Here is a 19,209-nt window from a genome sequence, read left to right as displayed (position 1 = left end):
CCTGTCTCCTTTCTTTTTTTGTAATTTTATAATTTTGAAATTTTTTTAAATTGCACGCTTTTGTAATTTTTCCTGCGTATAAGATAAAAAAATTGAATAAATACAACAAATGTTACCACCTTGTCGCGGTGAGAAGGCTTTAGTATCTCGATGACCCAGAGAGCTATGCTGGCGGTAGCCAGACAGGTCAAAGGGTAGGGCACGAAGAGTAACATACTGGTCCTCCAGGTTAGGGGTTGTGCGGGAGGCTGGATTTTTTTTACATGGGGAGGTTCCCTCCCCATGTAAAAAAAATAAAAACTCATAAAGCTCAAAGAGGAAAACCAGATGGACAAAGGGATGTGTCTTGGACTGGAAAAAGGAAAAGAAAAGGAATAACAGACATTTTAAATATTGCAACATGGAACATAAGAGGAGGATTGGGATATAAAGAAGTCGAACTACTTAAACATTTAAAACAGAAGAAAGTAAATATAGCAGTAATAACAGAAACAAAGAAAAAATTAAAAGGTACGAAAGATTATGATTTTTATACAATGATATACAGTGGAGTAGATCAAAAGGAAAGAGCTAGTGGAGGGGAAGCAATATTAATAGATCAGAAATGGAAAACCAAAATACAGAGCTACACATTTATAAATAATAGAATAATAACAGTAAGATTTAAATTAGACAGGTTATTTATGCATAATTGTAATTTATTCTCCAGAATATGGAAAAGAGGAAGAAACAGATAAATTTTATTTAGAGTTACAAAAAGAACTCGATAAGAATATAAAAAAGGACCAAGTAGTTATTTTGGGAGATTATAATGCTCGGGTAGGGAATAAGGCAATAAAAAATATTATGGGATGTTATGGAGAAAATAAAGTAAATGGAAATATGGATATAAATTAAGAGATTTTGCAACATTTAATAATTTAAAGATAACAAATACATTTTTTTAGAAAACGTGATATACATAAATATACATGGTCAGCAAGAGGTACACAATCAATAACAGACTAAGTAATAGTAAATAAAAAATTAGCAAAACAATGTCATGATACTAGGGTGTTTAGCGCATAGGTTCCCAAACTTATTTGTCCTACCGCCCCTTTTCAGAAAAAAAATTACTCAGCGGCCCCCCTGGAAATCGACCTTCTTTAAGCTAACAAAAATATAGTAAAAAATTTGCGTTTTTTATGTATCTATATATCTACCTACATCTTAAAACATAGTAAATAAAGATGTTGTAAATAAGACACCTTGAAGCTTGAAATTATAAAATTATTTATTAAAATCAACCATAGTAACATTCGCATTACACACAGAAAATTAAGATAACGAAAGATAATATGAAAATAAAAATTACGAATAACATTAAAAATGATCCTAATGAGAAGGATGAACCTGGTGCGCTTCTATCAATGTATTAATCCTCAGCTCTATTTTTGTCAGCAGTATTCTTAAATCACCATGATTCGCTATTTGCAGTTAGTTTCTTTTTTTTGTTAACAAATTTGTGACCGCACTAAATGTGACCGCACAAATTTGTGACCCACATTACACTAAATATGATGAAGGAAATGCAATTAAAAACTTTTGTACTATAGCCCATATCATCATCGTCAGCCATTTTCAATCCACTGCAGGATGAAGGCCTCTCCAGCAACTTTCCAGTTCCTTCTGTTTTGAGCACTGGCCATCCATTTACTACCCACAAACTCACGAATTTCATCTATCCATCTCCGCCTTTGTCTTCCAGGTTTTCTTCTAGCTCCTCTTGGATACCATTCTGTTATTTTCTTAGTCCATCTGTCATCATGTCTTCGAGCTGTGTGTCCTGCCCAAGACCATTTTAGTTTAGTTTTGATAAGAATGTCCTTCACTTGACAGCCCATAATGCGATAGCCCATAATAGCCCAAATTTACTTGACAGCCCATAATGATAGCCCTTGATAGCCCATAATGCAGGATAAACTGTAGGTATCTGCTTTTGCAGCCAGAATTGTTGGTAGCCGTCTTTGAGTTTAAATTTCAATTCTTCATTTGTTGTTACATCTATCAGTTCCTCATGTAATTTTGGAGATTCTTCTGTGTTTGTACTTGAAAAAGGATTCAGAACCCAATCGGGTATGTTCATTTTAAAAATATCTTCAAATCGTTGATTGAAGTCAGAATGGAGAGCATCCAGGTGCTGACAATAGGTAAGTAAGTCTTCATCATATTTTTCTTGTTGATAAATTTGGAAACTGGCTGAATTCCCCTCGTCCTAAATTTTGTTTGTACAGAAGTTCTGCCACAAATGCAGAAATAACAGCTTTTGTTTTTATTAAATTCAGCTCATCGCCTTGAAGTTGTAGATTTGTTTCATTAAATTTGTTAAACAAGTCTGTCAAATAAGCTATGTCATTTTTGGAATCAATCAAGTTGGCTCGTAAAGCATCATCTTTGTTTTCTAGAAACTCGAGCACAGAGTTAAAGAGATTATCAAACCGATTCAAACAGGTACCTTTTGATAGCCAACGAACTTCTGTATGAAGCAGCAAGCGATTGAATTCTTCATCGTTTTCAATACAAAGTTGTCTAAACAATCTGTCATTCAATGAATTGATTCTGATTTTGTTGATTGCTTTAATGACATAATCTAATGACCTATGTAGGCATTCACTCAGATTTTTGGCAACTAAATGTTGACGAAGGATGACACAGTGTACAGTGAATGCATTCGGCGCCGCCTTTTTTAAATATGCAAGAAACCCCCTATAGCACCCTATCATCGCTGGAGCACCATCAGTAGCAATTGACAAGATATTACTCAGGGGTATTTCTTTTTCTTTAAAAAACTCTCCAATGCATGAAATATCGATTCTCCTTTAGTATCAGTTTTCAAATTTTTAGCAAATAATAATTGTTCACAAATTTGTTCTTCTTTTATGAATCGCACATATGCTAAAAGTAAGGCTTCAATTCCTGGCAAAGTTAACTCTTCAAGCTGTATAGAGAACTGGGATGTTTTTAAATACTCACATAATGAGTCTTCAACATCTTGAGCCATTTCATCAATTCTTTGCACTGTATTATTGCTCAAAGAAATTTTATTGATAATATCAGACACTGGCATGTGCAGCATAGTGCATTTTACCTCACTTACAACTGGTACAATTAGTTCTTCACCAATAGTATGCAGTTTTCCCATTTTAGCAATCAGTAACGAAATGTTGTAAGAAGCACGCAACCCATCGTCATCTTGTTTGGATGCTGTTGAAAAGAGTTTTACCAATGTCGGTTGTTTCAAACATTTTTCTTTAAGTGCTTGAAAATAAAATAAATGCTTATCTTTTTTATCAGCATGAACTTTTATCAAATGTTCTCGTAGTCTTGAAGGTTTCATAGCTTCATTTGATAAAACACATTGGTAATATACTGTTTGTAGGCGACTGAATAAAGCCATAGTTCAAATATTCAATACTACATTCTCTACATTTTTTCTTAGATTCGGCCATAATATTATCTGTAGAAAAAAATTATATAATTACTATTTCTCTGGTCAGAACCAAAAATTCTTTGCAATAGTTGTGTTGTACTTATTAGAATAGTGTCCACGACATCAGTGGTTTTTGCGTAAGATGGCAAAAGACAAACAAACTAAAATACTAATGAAACTAATAAACCGGGTTTTGTTCTTTGCTCAGCATTAGATATATTTATTTGATATTAAATTGTCAAATATCAAACTAAATTTATCAAGAATTAATTAATTTAAAAAAAATACATTAATATGCAATTAAGAATTGGTTAATAGTTTTTATTCAATTTTCCGTTATACATATAATTGTTCCTTATTAACACACGCCTAATTTACCAATTAACAGGAATGATTCAATAGATAGATGCCCTCGAAGGATTAAAAGTGAGGGGGCCCATCAAGCTCTCAGCTGCCCACACCAAAGCCAGAGCTTGCACTTGGTCATCACGCAACACAGCGGCAGCCCCCAAGGCAGAATGCGCTGGTCCCAAAGGAACTAGTAGTTGTTGGTGACTATTGTCAGGGAAATGGGAAAAATGCTTTGTAAAAAGGATAGCTGGAACAGGACCAGGGTATGTCTGCCAGAGGCAAATGTTGATGACGTTGTAGAGCGGATATCATCTTTTAAGGTCACAAAAGGTGATATAGTTGTACACGTTGGCACTAATGATATTAAGAGTAGGAGACCGGCGGAATTACTTAACAAGTACAGGTCACTGTTGAAAAAAAGACGTGAATTAGGGTTGAATTTGAAAGTGTCTGCAATTCTGCACAGACACGATAGGAGGGAGTATATGATGAGAGCCCTGTCGATCAATTCGGCCCTGGAGGCCAAATTGATCGACAGGGCCTTTCAGCCTGGTCTGTACTTGTTAACAGGAGAGACTGTTTCTACAGGGATGGGATACACTTAAATAGAAAGATGCAAGAATGTTTGCTGATGCTATCGAGGCAGTGTTAGGTGGGTCGGAAAACTGCTAGATTGGGGGGATACAAGAATTAATAGATTAACAGTAGCCACTGGCAGAGGTGAAAGTGATTCTTGCACTGCTTCTATGGAATGAGCCGCGGCCTGGAAAATAAGATGCAGGATATTTCAGAGACTGCTGGAAATCATTGGGGTACAAGTAAACACATGGGTTGTGTTAGGGTAGCTAAGAAAAAGAAAAGGTGCATGTATACTTGCGTGTACACCAATGCTAGGAGTTTAGTAAATAAATTTGATGAATTTCAGGTATTGCTCAAAACATCAAAGGCAGATATTGTGGGGATTTCAGAGACGTGGTGTCACACAGATATAAGGAATGCAGAACTGGAATTTGGGGAGTACAATGTCTACAGAAAGGATGGACAGGATAGGAAGGGAGGGGGGTGATTATGCTATTAGTTAAAAAATACATAAAATCCAAGGAAGTGAAGCCAGTCGACATCGCTGGACAGTGCAGTGTCGAGTCAGTTTGGTGTGACATAAGCATTGGGAGATCAAAATTGAGAGTAGGAGTGTGCTATAGGCCTAATGACTCTGATGAGTATAATAAGAAACTGTACAGGGAAATAGAGTGGGCCAGTAAATCAGAGATTCTTATAATGGGGGATTTTAATTTCCCAGATATTGACTGAAATTTGTGGGTTGGTCACTCACGCACTAGCAAGGCTTTTGTGGATTTATTGGATGATTGTTTTCTACATCAGCATGTTCGGGAGGCAACTAGAGGAAGTAATACTCTTGATTTGATTATCAGTAGTGATTCTTCATGCATTAAGAATCTGCAGGTAAATGAACCACTAGGTGACAGTGATCACAGCGTGCTGAAGTGGGATTTACTCAAAGAGGTAACTACCATTAGGGGTAAAGGGAAGGGTTATTGCTTTCGTAAAGGCGACTACGATGGACTGAGACAGTATTTAAATTCTATACAGTGGGACAAACTGATGATGTTACCAACAGCAAATTCAAAATGGGAAGCATTCAAAGAACTTATCTTGGAAGCTACTAGGCTTTACATACCAACTAAGAAATATTGTTCAAGGTTTAGGCCTAAGTGGATGTCAGACGAACTAAGGAGACATATGGCAGAGAAGAAAAATGCATGGGATACATACAAATTAACACGTGACACAGAAGCCTATTATAGATACAAGTGGATCTGTAACTAAGTTACAAAGGAGGTTAGGTAGGCAAAGGCAGATTATGAGAAATCTTTGGCAAGAGATGCAAAGAAAAACAGCAAAGAGTTCTTTACTTATGTAAACTCTAGAAGGAAGGGGATGAATCAAATTGGTCCACTTGATATCGATGGGTCAACTGTTGATGATCCTGCTCAGGTAGCTAACAAACTAAATGAATATTTTGCATCGACATTCACACATGAGGAGTTATTCAGCGAGGGGAATGCCACAGGTGTATTCAATTCTGGTAGTAAGCTAGAGAATCTTGTAATAACTGAGAGTAAAGTGGAGGAGAAATTGTTGAAGATAAACACAAGAAAGGCACCTGGGGTGGATGGGATCTATCCAGTTATATTAAAGAAGACAGCAAAGGAAGTAAGCAAACCCTTAGCCATAATTATGAGAGCTTCCTTGGACTCAGGGGAAGTACCCATTTGCGCATCTCCATGGACTGGAGATACACAAATGTGATCCCAATTCACAAAGGAGGATCAAAGGGCGACACAAGTAATTATAGACCTGTTAGTTTAACTTCTGTTCCCGGAAAATTAATGGAGGCACGGGTTAAAGAAGCACTGCAGGATCATCTAGACAAGACTTTAGTTATAGCTTGGACACAGCTTGGTTTTGTTAAGGGGAAGTCTTGCCTGACCAATTTGATTGAATACTATGATGCAGTCACAAAAGAACTGGATGCAGGGAATAACTTTGATATTATATACTTGGATCTTAGAAAGGCTTTTGATACTGTTGCACATGGAAGACTGCTGCGCAAATTGGAGCAGTGTGGCATTGGAGGCAAATTGCTGCTATGGATAAAGGGGTGGTTGAGGGGGAGAAGACAGAGAGTGGTAATCAATGGACACTGCTCATCGTGGACTAATGTTATTAGTGGAGTCCCTCAGGGTTCAGTATTGGGTCCATTATTGTTTTCTGTATTTATAAACGATACTGATGATGGTATATCAAACTTAATGTCCAAGTTTGCAGACGATACAAATGTTGGCAGGGTTGTCAAGGACACTACTGACACTATGCTGCTGCAACAGGATCTGGAAAGGTTGAGCAGATAGGCTGAGAGGTGGCAAATGAAGTTTAACATTGACAAATGTAAAGTACTACATATGGGAAACAGCAACCCGAGAGCAACGTATCAACTCTGTGGTACTACACTGACAGTGGTAGAGGATGAAAGGGACCTGGGGGTGGTTGTGCAGGCAGATATGAAGTTCTCTGAGCAGTGCAGACGGGCTGCAAGAGTAGCTCATGGTGCATTCTCAATGATATATAGGAATTTATTTTTCTAGCAGGGATAAGGAGGTAATTATTCCCGTGTATAAAGTAATGGTCAGGCCACACCTAAATTACTGTATACAGGTCTGGAGGCCTCATTTCAAGAAGGATGTAGAGATGCTGGAACGAGTACAGAGAAGGGCAACAAGATTAGTGAATGGAACAAAGGGGTGCTCTTACGAAGAAAGGCTTAAGTTTTGCAAATTACAGTGTCTGGAGACTAGGCACCTGCGAGGTGATCTGATAGAGGTGTATAAAGCCTTGAATGGTTTGAGCATGCTCAATGCTGATGGGATTCTTCCTCTTGCTCAGAATAATCACCTGAGAGGGCATAAATTCAAATTGAGGAAAGACAGATGTAGGATAGACGTGAGGAAATTTGCCTTTAGCCAGCGGGTGGTTGGTTGGTGGAACAAACTTCCATCCCTTGTCGTGGAAGTTGATAGCCTAAATAAGTTTAAGGCTCAGCTGGACAGGTATTTCGAACGAACAGAGGGGTGAAGTGGAAGTGGTTATTTTTATTTATGTATTTTTTTTTTATTTATTTATTATTTTTTTATTTTTTGGCTGATGCTGCATAAGCTTGCTTTCTTGCATCAATTGCCTCTACTAATGCTAATGATAGAAATAAATATTAATGGTTAACAGTTTTTTTTATTATCCTGTCATATCTGTTAGAAATTATGTAATTGTTAAAGTGTAAATATTGTATTATTGTTGATCGTCTTGATTTTAACTTACTGCTTGGGAAATTCGTGCTTGTGAACTTTCACCTTGTTGAAAGCTGGAGAAATATGGTGTATTTGTAATTGATCTCTGAGAGCTGGACTTATTATTAGCCATATGGTGCAAGGAAGCCTGAGGATTATGCTGCACCAGACAAAAAAAATTTCAGAACTACACCGAGAGAGATAAAAGGGAATCACCAAGGAAGAGAAGAATGATGATATCCAGCTCACAACCATGGGTGTGCCAAGCACATACTCACTAGATGTGAGCCCCTGAGGTTATATTGTTTGGTTGGTCTAGCTTATGCCCTGACTGGATTAAGTGTCAAATATGTGTAATCATTAATGTCTGCTTTCTTATGAACTTTCATTCTGGAAGACAGAAGTGAGTCTTTTATTTACAAACTTTCACTTCTGGGAGTTACAAGTCAACTGTGAAGACTGAATTTTAAATTCCTGGGTATTAGTTAGAGATTGATGTAGTTCCTCTGCTGTCACTTAATCCTAAGGTCAATCATTCTTGCTTTAGTAACTTATTCTTCTGGTAATGTCACTTATTATTACTGTGGTCTTATGCCTTTTGTGTAAGGTGTGAGTGTGGTATATGCATACTTAAACTAATTAATTGTGCTGTACATGCTTTGATAATGTATTTGACGGTTATGTTTAATTAGCTTTGATGTTCTGATGTCTAATCAGCTTTGATGTTCTGATGTCTAATCACACTGAGATTGTTGTGATAAAGTTGTTATTGAGATTTGAGTAATACACTATTTTTAACTTCTTTAACTTCTGAAGATGTATTTAAATATATTTTAGCCATTCTGGTGGCCATCTTACTAGTTAAGTTGTTTCCTTAAGATGATCTTTTATTTTATGAGTGTTAACCTGTTAGAAATCATATATAGAACTACAAATATTGTTGATTGTTCTGTAGATAATTTTTTTTGTGTAGTTACATAGTTACTCTGCTCTCTCCACATGATGTTAAACAGTGGCTAATAGAGGGAACCCTGTGGTCCGCCAATATCAACAAATGAATAAATGAAAATGAATCAATCTAAAAAAAAAAATTCCAATATACTTGTAACAGGTTTTTATTTACACCTTTCATAGCACAAGGATTAGAGAATCTATAAATTAACATAGGTTTTATCATGTAATCTCCTAATGCATTACTGCATATAATGTTACACGATCTTTTGATGCCTTAAAACCTGGTGCAGTTTTCTTTTTTTGAAATAAACGTTCTGTTGGGCAATTTTTTCCACAAAAGACCTTGTCATCAGCATTAAAAACTTGATGTGGAGTGTATCCATGCTCCTCAATAATTTTCTGAAATTGCTCTGCATACTTCTTGGCATCTTTCATTATCAGTTGTTGCGCTTTCCTCTTGAATTCTTATGTAATGATAAATTGTTTTTAAATCATTAAAACTAACCTTTACTGGCAACAAACTTTGGGTTAACAGAAAATTCTCTATTTTCTTTTAAATGGTTATAAATTTTTAGTGCCTTTTGTTTAATTACATTGCCATGTAATGGGATCCGTTTTTTACTGATATCATCAATCCAAATACTGAGTGGTTTTTCCATTTTCTCAATTATTGGTGCTTGGGGACAAGCTGTCATATTTGTGGAAATACTGCAGAAACAGCAGTTATAATTTTCTGTTCATTTTTCTGTATGGTCCAGATTGTTGCTTCATTTAAATTTAAACTTTTTGCAATGTATGATACCTTTACCCCTATTTTAGATGATACAAATTTGTATCTTTGATTCTAGGGAAATAAAGTTTCTTTTAGGCGGCACTTTTTTACTGTCCTTAGGCATAATTTAGGGCTGGAATTTAATTCACAACAAAGAAATTATTCCAAAACGGTTCTTAAGAACAGAGTTTAGTAATACATACCCAGAAAAATTTATAAACAATCAAATAAAAGCCACAATAACCTTACAAAAACCTTAAAATCACGAACTGCATGCTTCAAAGTCACAATTTTTTATGGTCTCAAACAAGCACAAGTTCAATAGCACAGAACCTAACACAGGGATTTCCCGATAATTTTTTTGCATAATGACTAGTGAATCAACAGCGGGGATTGACAAAAAAGAATGGAAATGTTGGTAAATTACATCCTACATAATAGCAAGGTTTTCTCCACACAAAAGCTCAAAAATACAGTGTTATGTGTTATGCATGACTTGCTGCAATTCGCTAACCGTGTTAAAGCAAAACCATGTTATATAGGTACCTTGTTATGGAATGATTGCCACAATTTATCAATCCTGTTAGAGCAAAACTGTGTTGTACAAGTACTGTGTTATATGGGGGTGCCTGTACTGTGCAAGCGGGGGAGCAAAAAGATAAATTGTCATTCACAGAACAGTTGGATTTGAATTTGGCAAAGATAGCATCACAACTGGAATTAAACGTTTTAATTACTTTTATCTTAGAATCAGTAGTTACAATTACAATATTGCTACTCCACTAAATTAAAATTTTAAGCATTAGTGTAATTGCAATTTTTTACACCTGTGGAAAAATATCAGAAACGTGCCTTTGTTTTACTTTAACTTTTTTTTAAATTATGTAATAAATAAATAATTGGATTTCACTTATTTAAGTGCTCTATAACAAAATTTTAAAATGTTTAATTTACTTATTAAAGTAAAATTATATGAAAAAGATGTTTTACATTTTTAAAGCCCTGCATGCATATTTGGGATTGCTTTTTCCAACCGTACACCAACCCCTACACCATTCATTCCCAACCAGTGTGACACAAGATTAGGAAAAATTCCATTGAATTCAATCGCAATCACTATTTCAGTGTGCCATTAATATTCACCTTTTAACTTAGAGTGCCTTGAGTAACAAAAGATTGGGAACCACTGCCCTACACACCAAACTGATGGACGACCAAAAGTACTCCCACAAATTTTTATGTAATGGGGGACGCACCAGAAGAACTACTGAGCAAAAATGAGCAAATAATATATTTGCTCTCCACTTCATCACTAAGCATACTCATACCTACTCTCTCAATTTCCAGGGTCCTGAGCTGGATATCATCATTCTTCTCTTTCTTGGTGATAGTAGTAGTAGTGGCATATGATGCAAAAAAGCAAGTGTATGACCTTATGCAGCATCAGCCAAAAAAAAAAATTACAAAACAATTCCTTCTAAATGTTTGTCCAGTTCCTCCTTAAATTTATTTAACCTATCAACTTCCAACAATGACAGATGGAAGTTTGTTCCAGCAATTAATCACCCGCTGGCTAAAGGCAAATTTCTGCACATCTATTCTACATCTGTCTTTCCTCAATTTGAATTTATGTCCCCTTAGGTTTGAAATCTGAACAAGTGGAAGAATCCCATCAGAATTCAGCATGCTCAACCCATTCAAGGCCTTATACACCTCAATCAGATCATCTCGCAGGTGCCTACTCTCCAGCCGCTGCAATTTGCAGAACTTAAGCCTCTCTTGGTAAGAGGATCCCTTCATTCCCCTCACCAATCTTGTTGCCCTTCTCTGTACACGTTCAAGCAAATCTACATCCTTCCTAAAATGAGGCCTCCAGACCTGTACGCAATACTCAAGGGTAACTCAGATTCCCTTCTCTCTCTCTCAGGGTAACTCAGAAATTTTTTTTTGGCTGGTGCAGCATAAGCCTCAGGCTCTGTTGCACTATATTGCGTTTTTTTTTTTTTTGTTTTTTTTTTTGGCTAATGCTGCATAAGCTTGCTTTCTTGCATCATATGCCTCTACTAATGCTAAAATGGCTAATAATAATAATGCTTATGGCCCCAACTGTAATGTGAAAGCTGGATGTGAGTAATTCCTTTTGTATTTTTAATGCAATCATTGAAATTTCTTTATATTGGTATATCTGATGTCTTATTTATATTTGTCTTGATATGGATTTATTTTCATAGATATGTTTTTAATACGGAAAACATCAACAGCTTTCTAAATATACTTTTGATTACGTTCTAACAGTTTTCCGCGTGCCCCGAGGGCACGGCATTTTCAAATTGGTTCATGGCTCATATTTTCGACTATGAACGTCGGCATAACGAGAATAAATGTGACATTATCTGATTGTTCGTCCCAAATAACTTAAATTTTGTGTACTACTACTCATAAATCAAGTAATACTATATAGACAATTCATACAAAAACACTTACTTTCGTCCCAACTTATATACACACGAACTCTGGGTTTATTCGCAGTCACATGACCTGTAATCAGATGCTTCGAGTACATTCCGTAAGGCGAAAGTACAGCCACACACGGCGTAAATTACACCTGTGTGATTTAACCCAATTTCAAAGAACTTAATTTTTTCTGTTTCCGAAACTGGTTTTGGTTTCTGTTACTGGTTTAAGTAACAGAAAGTGGTGGAAAAGACCCTTTTAATGCAAGAATGAAAACTAAATGCCACTTTTCGATTGATGCAAAAATCACTTTTATGGCAATAAAATCACTTTTATGGCAATAAAAGTTCACATAGCAAAAATCACTTTTATGGCAATAAAAGTTCACATAGCAACAATACAGTGATTACACACCTGGAAAATACTTGATATGAAATGAAAATTCACGCGCAAAACTTATACACTGCTCGTCAAAATTAACAGAACAAACGATTTTTCAAGAATATCTTAAGCGGCGAGAAGAAGGCAGTGATTGACATTGCCTAACCCGCAGTGTTAGTTAGGGTGTCCCCCCACGACTGTTTTTAAATCGGGAACTCCTTTTCCTAATTTAAGACAGTGGGAAAGGGGGATAAACACCCTAAGACTGAGGCAGTTGGAGGGGGGCCCTATTCTAAAGATCAGCCGAAATCGATCTACTACCTTACAGAGTCGTACATTATGCATATTATTCATTCCTATAAACACACGGGATGCGTCCACATTACTTCATTCCCGTTTGGCTTACTCAGCGGGATAGCCACATCTCAACGACTGAGGATAGCAGGTCATCGTCGTTTAGATCAGTCATTCTCAACGGGGGGCCCACAGCAAATTTAAAGAAGGTCACAGACTGAAAACTGTAATGGAAGGGGGCATGGAAACTGAACGGAAATTAAACATTTTTTAGAGAGAGGAGAAGGTCTTTGCTGCTAGGATAATTTTTTCCTTCTCCCAATTTTAGGTAGGGGGCACTCTGGGACACCATCGTTTCCTTTCTTTCTCATAACGAGCATTGAGAAAAACTAGGTGGTGCTATATTTTTTTCATATTTTTTTCTAGCCGATATTATCATTATTATTATTATCATTAGCCAAATGGTGCAAGGAAGCCTGAGGTTTTTGCTGCACCAGCCAAAAAAGAATTTCTGAGTTACCCTGAAAAGAGAGGCGCCTCCGTAGCCAGGTGGGAAGGAGCGCAGTGCGTAGCACGCGCTTCTTGATTAGACCGGGGTTCGAGCCCGTCACCACTAAATACGGAGGATGCGGAAAGGTCAGAAAATGACCACCGCATATCCCCGGAGCAATATGGCCTTAGTTGCTAATGCTCCTAAAAAAAAAAAACCAAAACCCAAAACCAAAACCCTGAAAAGAGAGAGAAAACAAGAGTCAGAAGTAAAAGGGAATCATCAAGAAAGAGGAGAATGATGATATCTAGCTTAGGCCCCCTGGGTGTGCCAAGCCCATACTCACCAGATGTGAGCCACTACCAGGGTACCCGCCCACTCACCGATGAAACGACAACAAGCCTTGAAACGGTCACCAGGGGAGCGTTTTCCCTTGGAAACTCCGTGATATTCACGGAGTTTCCAAGAATAGGGAACAACAGTCTTCTCTACTGGGGAAGCGTTGCCTATTCGAGGAATTTGAGTTTTTGAGTGGTGTGAGTTGAAGGAGTTACTGTTTGACAAACTTAATTCATTAAACAAGACCTCACAGAGTAAACACAGTAACCTCATAGGTATTAAGAAAGGCATTGTATCTTTCCTTAAAAAGCTTGAAGCTATTGGAACAATATCAGAAAACTCAAAATAACGTATTGGATTTTAGATCCACTTGAGGAACAACCCACCGATGTTGAGGCAGAAATTCAAGAGAGTTTAATTGATCTTCAGAGTCATATAATTGCTCGCCGTAAGTTCAATCAATTTAAAAAAAAAGCATTTTGAGTCAAGAGTGATCTGCCGAATAGATTCCCAAAACTGTGGGAAAAGGCCCAAATATTTTTCATTGCCTTTCTCTCGGCATATTTAGTTTAATGCAGATTCAGCAAGGTTCAGCAATTCCTAGAAAAAATCCAGGAACAGACTTGATATCACAAGAGGTGACCTTCTAAATCACTATCCGATTTAGAGCCGGACATCAAAAAACTTGCACAGGAACATCAAGCTCAAGGAGCTCGTTAAAATTTTAATTTAATAAAAATCTTTTTTATATTTTTGTAATATGTAAGTTCGTGTTTTTTTTCTTTTCTACATGTTCAATAAAAATGATTTCCTATTTGGCTGTTTGTTTTGAAATCACTTACAAGCCACAGTGCACATATCCATTAAATTTTCCGTAAAAATCCAATATTCACGGGTTATATTAATGACTTCGTGGTTCTTATCAGTTAACTTTTCAACAGTCTTGAGCAGAACTTCCTTGATTTTTATGCAAAATTTATTTCGACTAAAACCTTAATACTTTCACGAAGTGATTACATCAATAAACTTTTTTTGAAAAAGGTATTGTAGTCCGTAGGAGAGAAGTACGGAAGAAATTTACCAACAAAACTTGACTGCTTCACAGGGAGGGGGGGCATAGAATTTGAGAAGGCCCCTGAGGGAGCGAGGGCCATAAAAAAGATTGAGAATGGCCGGTTTAGATGATTCTTGGAGATGGCGGACCGATGGACGACTTGAAACCGAGCAGTCGCATGCGGAGGTGGCAAGTTAGCTTAATGTGTCACGCAGTTTCGTCTCGGCGATATGGAAGCAGTTTACATGCACTTACTAATTTTCAACCAGGACAGGAGTCGTCTCTGCTTCAAAGCTCGGAGTCATATTTTTTCGCTCAAGGCGTATTTCTTCGATGGCGTTCAGTGTCGACAGATCTTAACAGGATGCAGCACAATGGCCCTGCTAATACATAGCTGGTTAGATCTCCTTTAATAATATATAAACTCAAATCCTCAAGAAGTGAAATTTTTCCTCGGCCTGCAGATAAAATTAAGTGCTTTCTTCCTGTGTTTTTTTTTTTTTTTTTTTAGTAACATCACTACTTTCTTTCTTTTATGTATTTATTTATTATTATAATTTCTTTCTTTTTTTTTATTTTTTTATTTTAGGCACACCCGCTACTTTATTTTATTTGTTTATTTATTAAATTAATTTTTTTTTATTTATTTTTTTATTTTATTTATTTATTATTTTATTTATTTATTATTATTATTTATTTTAAAATTTTTGTTTATTTTTTATTATTATTATTTTATTTTTTGTATTATTTTTATTATTATTATTTTATTATTTTTTGTATTATTTTTATTATTATTATTTTATTATTTTTTGTATTATTTTTATTATACATGTTTTATTTTATTTTCTTCTGCTTCATTTTTATTCATTTCGTTTCCATAACCAGCACCATGGGTGACTGTTTTTTTTTTTTTTGTTTGTTTTTTTTTCCCTCAGGAATGGGCCCCCCAGAGGATCTTTGCCTACCTTCTGGCAACATCAGGTGGGTCAGAGTCTCTCTTGAGACAGCACGTGCTTTACATGGACTGGCCCACCTTCCCGTAGTGTGAGTATCCAGAATCATCTGTCCAGGTGACTGATGCTTCTGGGTAGCCAAGAGACCAGAACATAACAACAGAACACACACATAATACACACAAACCTCCGTCACACACAATCTGGCCCATTTGTAGTGATACTGTTCTTCACAGAGATACGAGGCGGAGTTGAACAAACGTTCTAGGAGCCGCCCTTTACATATACACATGTCCATATGGAAACGGTATAAGGAGACAAGAAAGCATTACAGGAAGAGCAGACCAATGTCGCCAGAAAGCTACATCAACCAGAACCGACAGCTATCTGGCTCTAACAGCAAGAAAAAAATCTTTCGATGTCCTATCTTCAACTATCTCTTGAAATTGTTACGGCCACGGGTGAAAACATTTCCAATTGGACTGTGTTAAGAAGGCTCAGTTCAAGTGGACTCCCAGTGGTTTATTATCCCATTAACCCCGTGGAGTATAGGAGAAACCCTGGAGCCTGCAACAAAGTACAAAAATAAAATAAAATCCCACTAACTCCAAACCACCGCAGAGCTCTTTGAAACTGGTGTCATGAACTTGTGACTTGAAGCCTTGACAAATGGGGGAGGGTTCTGTTATCTGATGAGTTCCGTTTTAGCCTACAAACAGATTCTATACGTTATTTCCTCTAGAGACAACGAGGAATGAGGAATACATCCCTCCAACATCAGAGAAAAGGACAGGTATGATGGAGGCGGTGATCTAATGTGGGACAGAATAATGACATACGGCCGATCCCACTTCCTGTTTTTGGAAAGGGAACAGATTTTCGAATTCGAGAACAGATCTTCGAATCCTTTGAGCAACTTATTGGGGGTGTGGATTGATCCAGTTTTTCTTTTCGCGCAAGTCAACGCCACTGCACATAGAGCTCAAGTAGTGGAGGAATATCTTGAAACTGAAGATGTTATGTTGCGATTGCCGTGGGCAGCACAATACCCAGACCTAAATCTGATCTATTATGTGCGGGACGGTTTTGCGTGTCGCATTGCACGCCGACAGCCAACTCCTCGATCATTCTGTGAGTTAAGGTCTGCGCTAGTGGAAGGATGGGATTTTAAATAAAATAAATAAATAAATTTTCTGTTTATGCTCCGAGACGACCAAATGGTCAGAGGAATTCACAAGGTAGACAGAATACAAGAAAGAGCACCGTGTTCAGCAGTCACGGGCTTGAACCCCGGTCACTCAAGGCACGTGTACTTGTAGGTGGTAGATGACTTTCATCAACCGGTGAAATACCACCACTTTGCTTATTGGAGGCTTGAAGTGGTGAAACCCATGTTTAGTCTCTAGAGCAAAGTTTCCGGCATCCCCCTCACCCCATACGTCTCCTTCAACCCATGCTTTTTTAACCCAAGCACGGTACTAAGTACTATAGGTTCTAATACCTCTCGTGTTTGGGGTTCACATAAAAAAAAAAAAAAAAAACTTATGCACCCGCGCGCCTGACCACTAGGCTACGGCAGCCCATGATTTTCTTATACAACCCCTCTACACATTCCTTATACCTGTCCAAAGTTTCTCAACTGTCTCCTCATTTCATCGTTATTCTATGATATGCCCTTCCTACTTTATTCTTGCTTTACTTCTCACTTCTAACTATTGGAGAGTCCCTCTGTTGATTCTCCTCTATTCTATCCATTTACCTCCCCAGATCCCAAACTTCTCCCTCTGTATTCCTCTTTTTCCACTTCACTCTCTTTTTCGGGCACTCTCAGGTGTTATGCCCTGGGCTTGCCCAGCAGGAGATAATTGATCCTGGCCGCCTCCACGTGGCGGGGATGGGGGGTGAGACGTAGTGACCAGGTGTTACTGCTTCTTATCTGCTAAGAGCCAGGCACCGGCCGATAACATAACAACAGAACACATCATAACACTTACACGACCAACGCACTACATACAATTGGCCGGTTTTGGCATAAGCTTCAACACAAGAAGTACAATAGCGGCTTATGGGGGAAACCCTGGGATCCGCCACAACAACACATGAATATCCCTGAAATATCTATGATATGCCACCATACCAAATTGTTTCCCGCTTCATCGTAAATGAACGACTTACACCACGTTTTCGACATGTTTTGTTAATTTTGTCGAGCATTGCAGATCGAGAAAGTAGAGTCGATTGTTGATTTGTACAATATTACGTTTTGTATTCACAACAAGTGCGCAATACGCGGGCCCTTGTCGTGCAAAAAAACAGCAGCCTTTCTCTCAAAATTATGGCGTCACCCGGGAAATACGCTTCAATAGGCTTTGAAGCAACAATTTTGCAACGATCTTTTTTCCCTATATCTATATGCAGAATTCGATGAATCGTCTCCTTATTCATATTCAGCTCCTTATTCATCAGCTACCATTGAGAAGGTCAAACGACGATCTCTTACCACAATTTTCCGAACTCTTGCAACACTATCCTTATGGGACACAAGATTTTGACGGACACCCACTTCTTAGGTCATCACAAACATCATCAAGTCCATTTTCCAACTGCTTATACCAGTCAAACATGCTGATTTATCGACTTAACGTTTCACAACCATACAGTTTCCAAAAATTTCATACGTTTCTGTTGAAAGTTTACCAAGTTTAAAGCAAATTTGATATTGCTTTTGGCTCCATTGCAAAATCGTGACTTGCGTTAATAGTGTTAATGTTAATGCTATTATCGAAACTGTTAGTTACTTGCAATCTATAAGCTTACTTGACAATTTCTGTACTACCATCTTTTAGGGGAAGTTAGAACGGAAGTGTTAAACGGAAACTTTAAACTTCCGTTTATTTTATGACTCCAAAACAGCACCTGTCCACGAACTTTATTTCCCTACCTCGTATACACAAGATAAGACTGCAGACACATATAAATTCTGATCTAACTCTCGCAATGTTTATCCCACAAATCGTTAGTTCGTGTGCCTTAAACATTTTTCCCACATGAACAATAAAGCTTCTTTTACCACTATCACTTAAAATTTAGCAATACAGTCCCTACAAATAGTTACAGTCTACCTATCTTTATTACAAAATGTTTTTCACGTTTCACTGACAAAGGAATCTTCCAATAAAACTAAATCCTCTTTAACCAGAGTTGTATGTGGTTGGTTCAGTTCTGGAACCAAAATCGCGGTGCGTTACCTGGCGAACAATAGATACTTGATTTTCTGAGTGAGACACTGATTTTACGTCCCAGTTTAGAACAATTGATATAGGATAATAAGGTCCAAATTTTTCACCATTGGAAAAAAAAAACATAAAAACTAATGAAGCAAATTTATTTACTTCCTAACGTTTGGTACATTTTGCACGGAACAAACATTAGAAGCAGCGTCTTCAAAGTGATAAATCTGAATGCCATGAAAATTGCAAAAATTGCAAAAACAGAGGATACATTTAAATTCCTTCTCAACCAGTGCTTTCCTGGTCTGCAAACAACTTCCAGTCTGCACATACAAAAGTGGTTCATGGGACTTAACATTAAAAACAGGCATTTCTTGTAGTAAGCAACAATCCTATTCACATTGATGGGAAATAGATAAACCTATATTTCGTCGAAGATTGGTGGCGCGATCTGCAAAGAGAAAGATATATACATCTAGCAAGCTACTGTATACTATGTACTATAGCCAACCATTACAATCCAGACACCACTCTGTTGATAGTTGCTCACGTCCTACTCGAGTGCCATGTGTTATACAAATAATGATATAATTACTAATGATATT

The 19,209-nt window shown here is 37.2% G+C and overlaps 1 protein-coding gene and 1 pseudogene across 2 annotated transcripts in view; both read right to left on the bottom strand.

Annotated features, from left to right (window-relative positions):
• LOC150088237 (procathepsin L-like) overlaps positions 1-11,996 on the bottom strand; it is a 171,509-nt gene extending 159,513 nt beyond the window's left edge. The window contains exon 1 of one of the 2 annotated variants that reach the window (XM_090369398.1): positions 11,894-11,996. The gene's annotated coding sequence lies outside the window, so the exon portion shown is untranslated. The remainder of the gene's footprint in view (positions 1-11,893) is intronic. The other variant, XM_090369399.1, reaches the window with a different exon arrangement.
• LOC150088238 (zinc finger BED domain-containing protein 5-like) lies at positions 1,375-3,488 on the bottom strand (annotated as a pseudogene).
• Positions 11,997-19,209: the final 7,213 nt, after the last annotated feature.

The sequence above is a fragment of the Mastigoproctus giganteus genome, chromosome 3 (genome assembly GCF_048544385.1).
Source record: "Mastigoproctus giganteus isolate SK-2022 chromosome 3, ASM4854438v1, whole genome shotgun sequence".
Lineage (NCBI taxonomy): Eukaryota > Metazoa > Arthropoda > Arachnida > Uropygi > Thelyphonidae > Mastigoproctus > Mastigoproctus giganteus.
The sequence above is the reverse complement of the archived record's forward strand: the minus strand, read 5'-3'. Positions and strand labels throughout refer to the sequence as shown.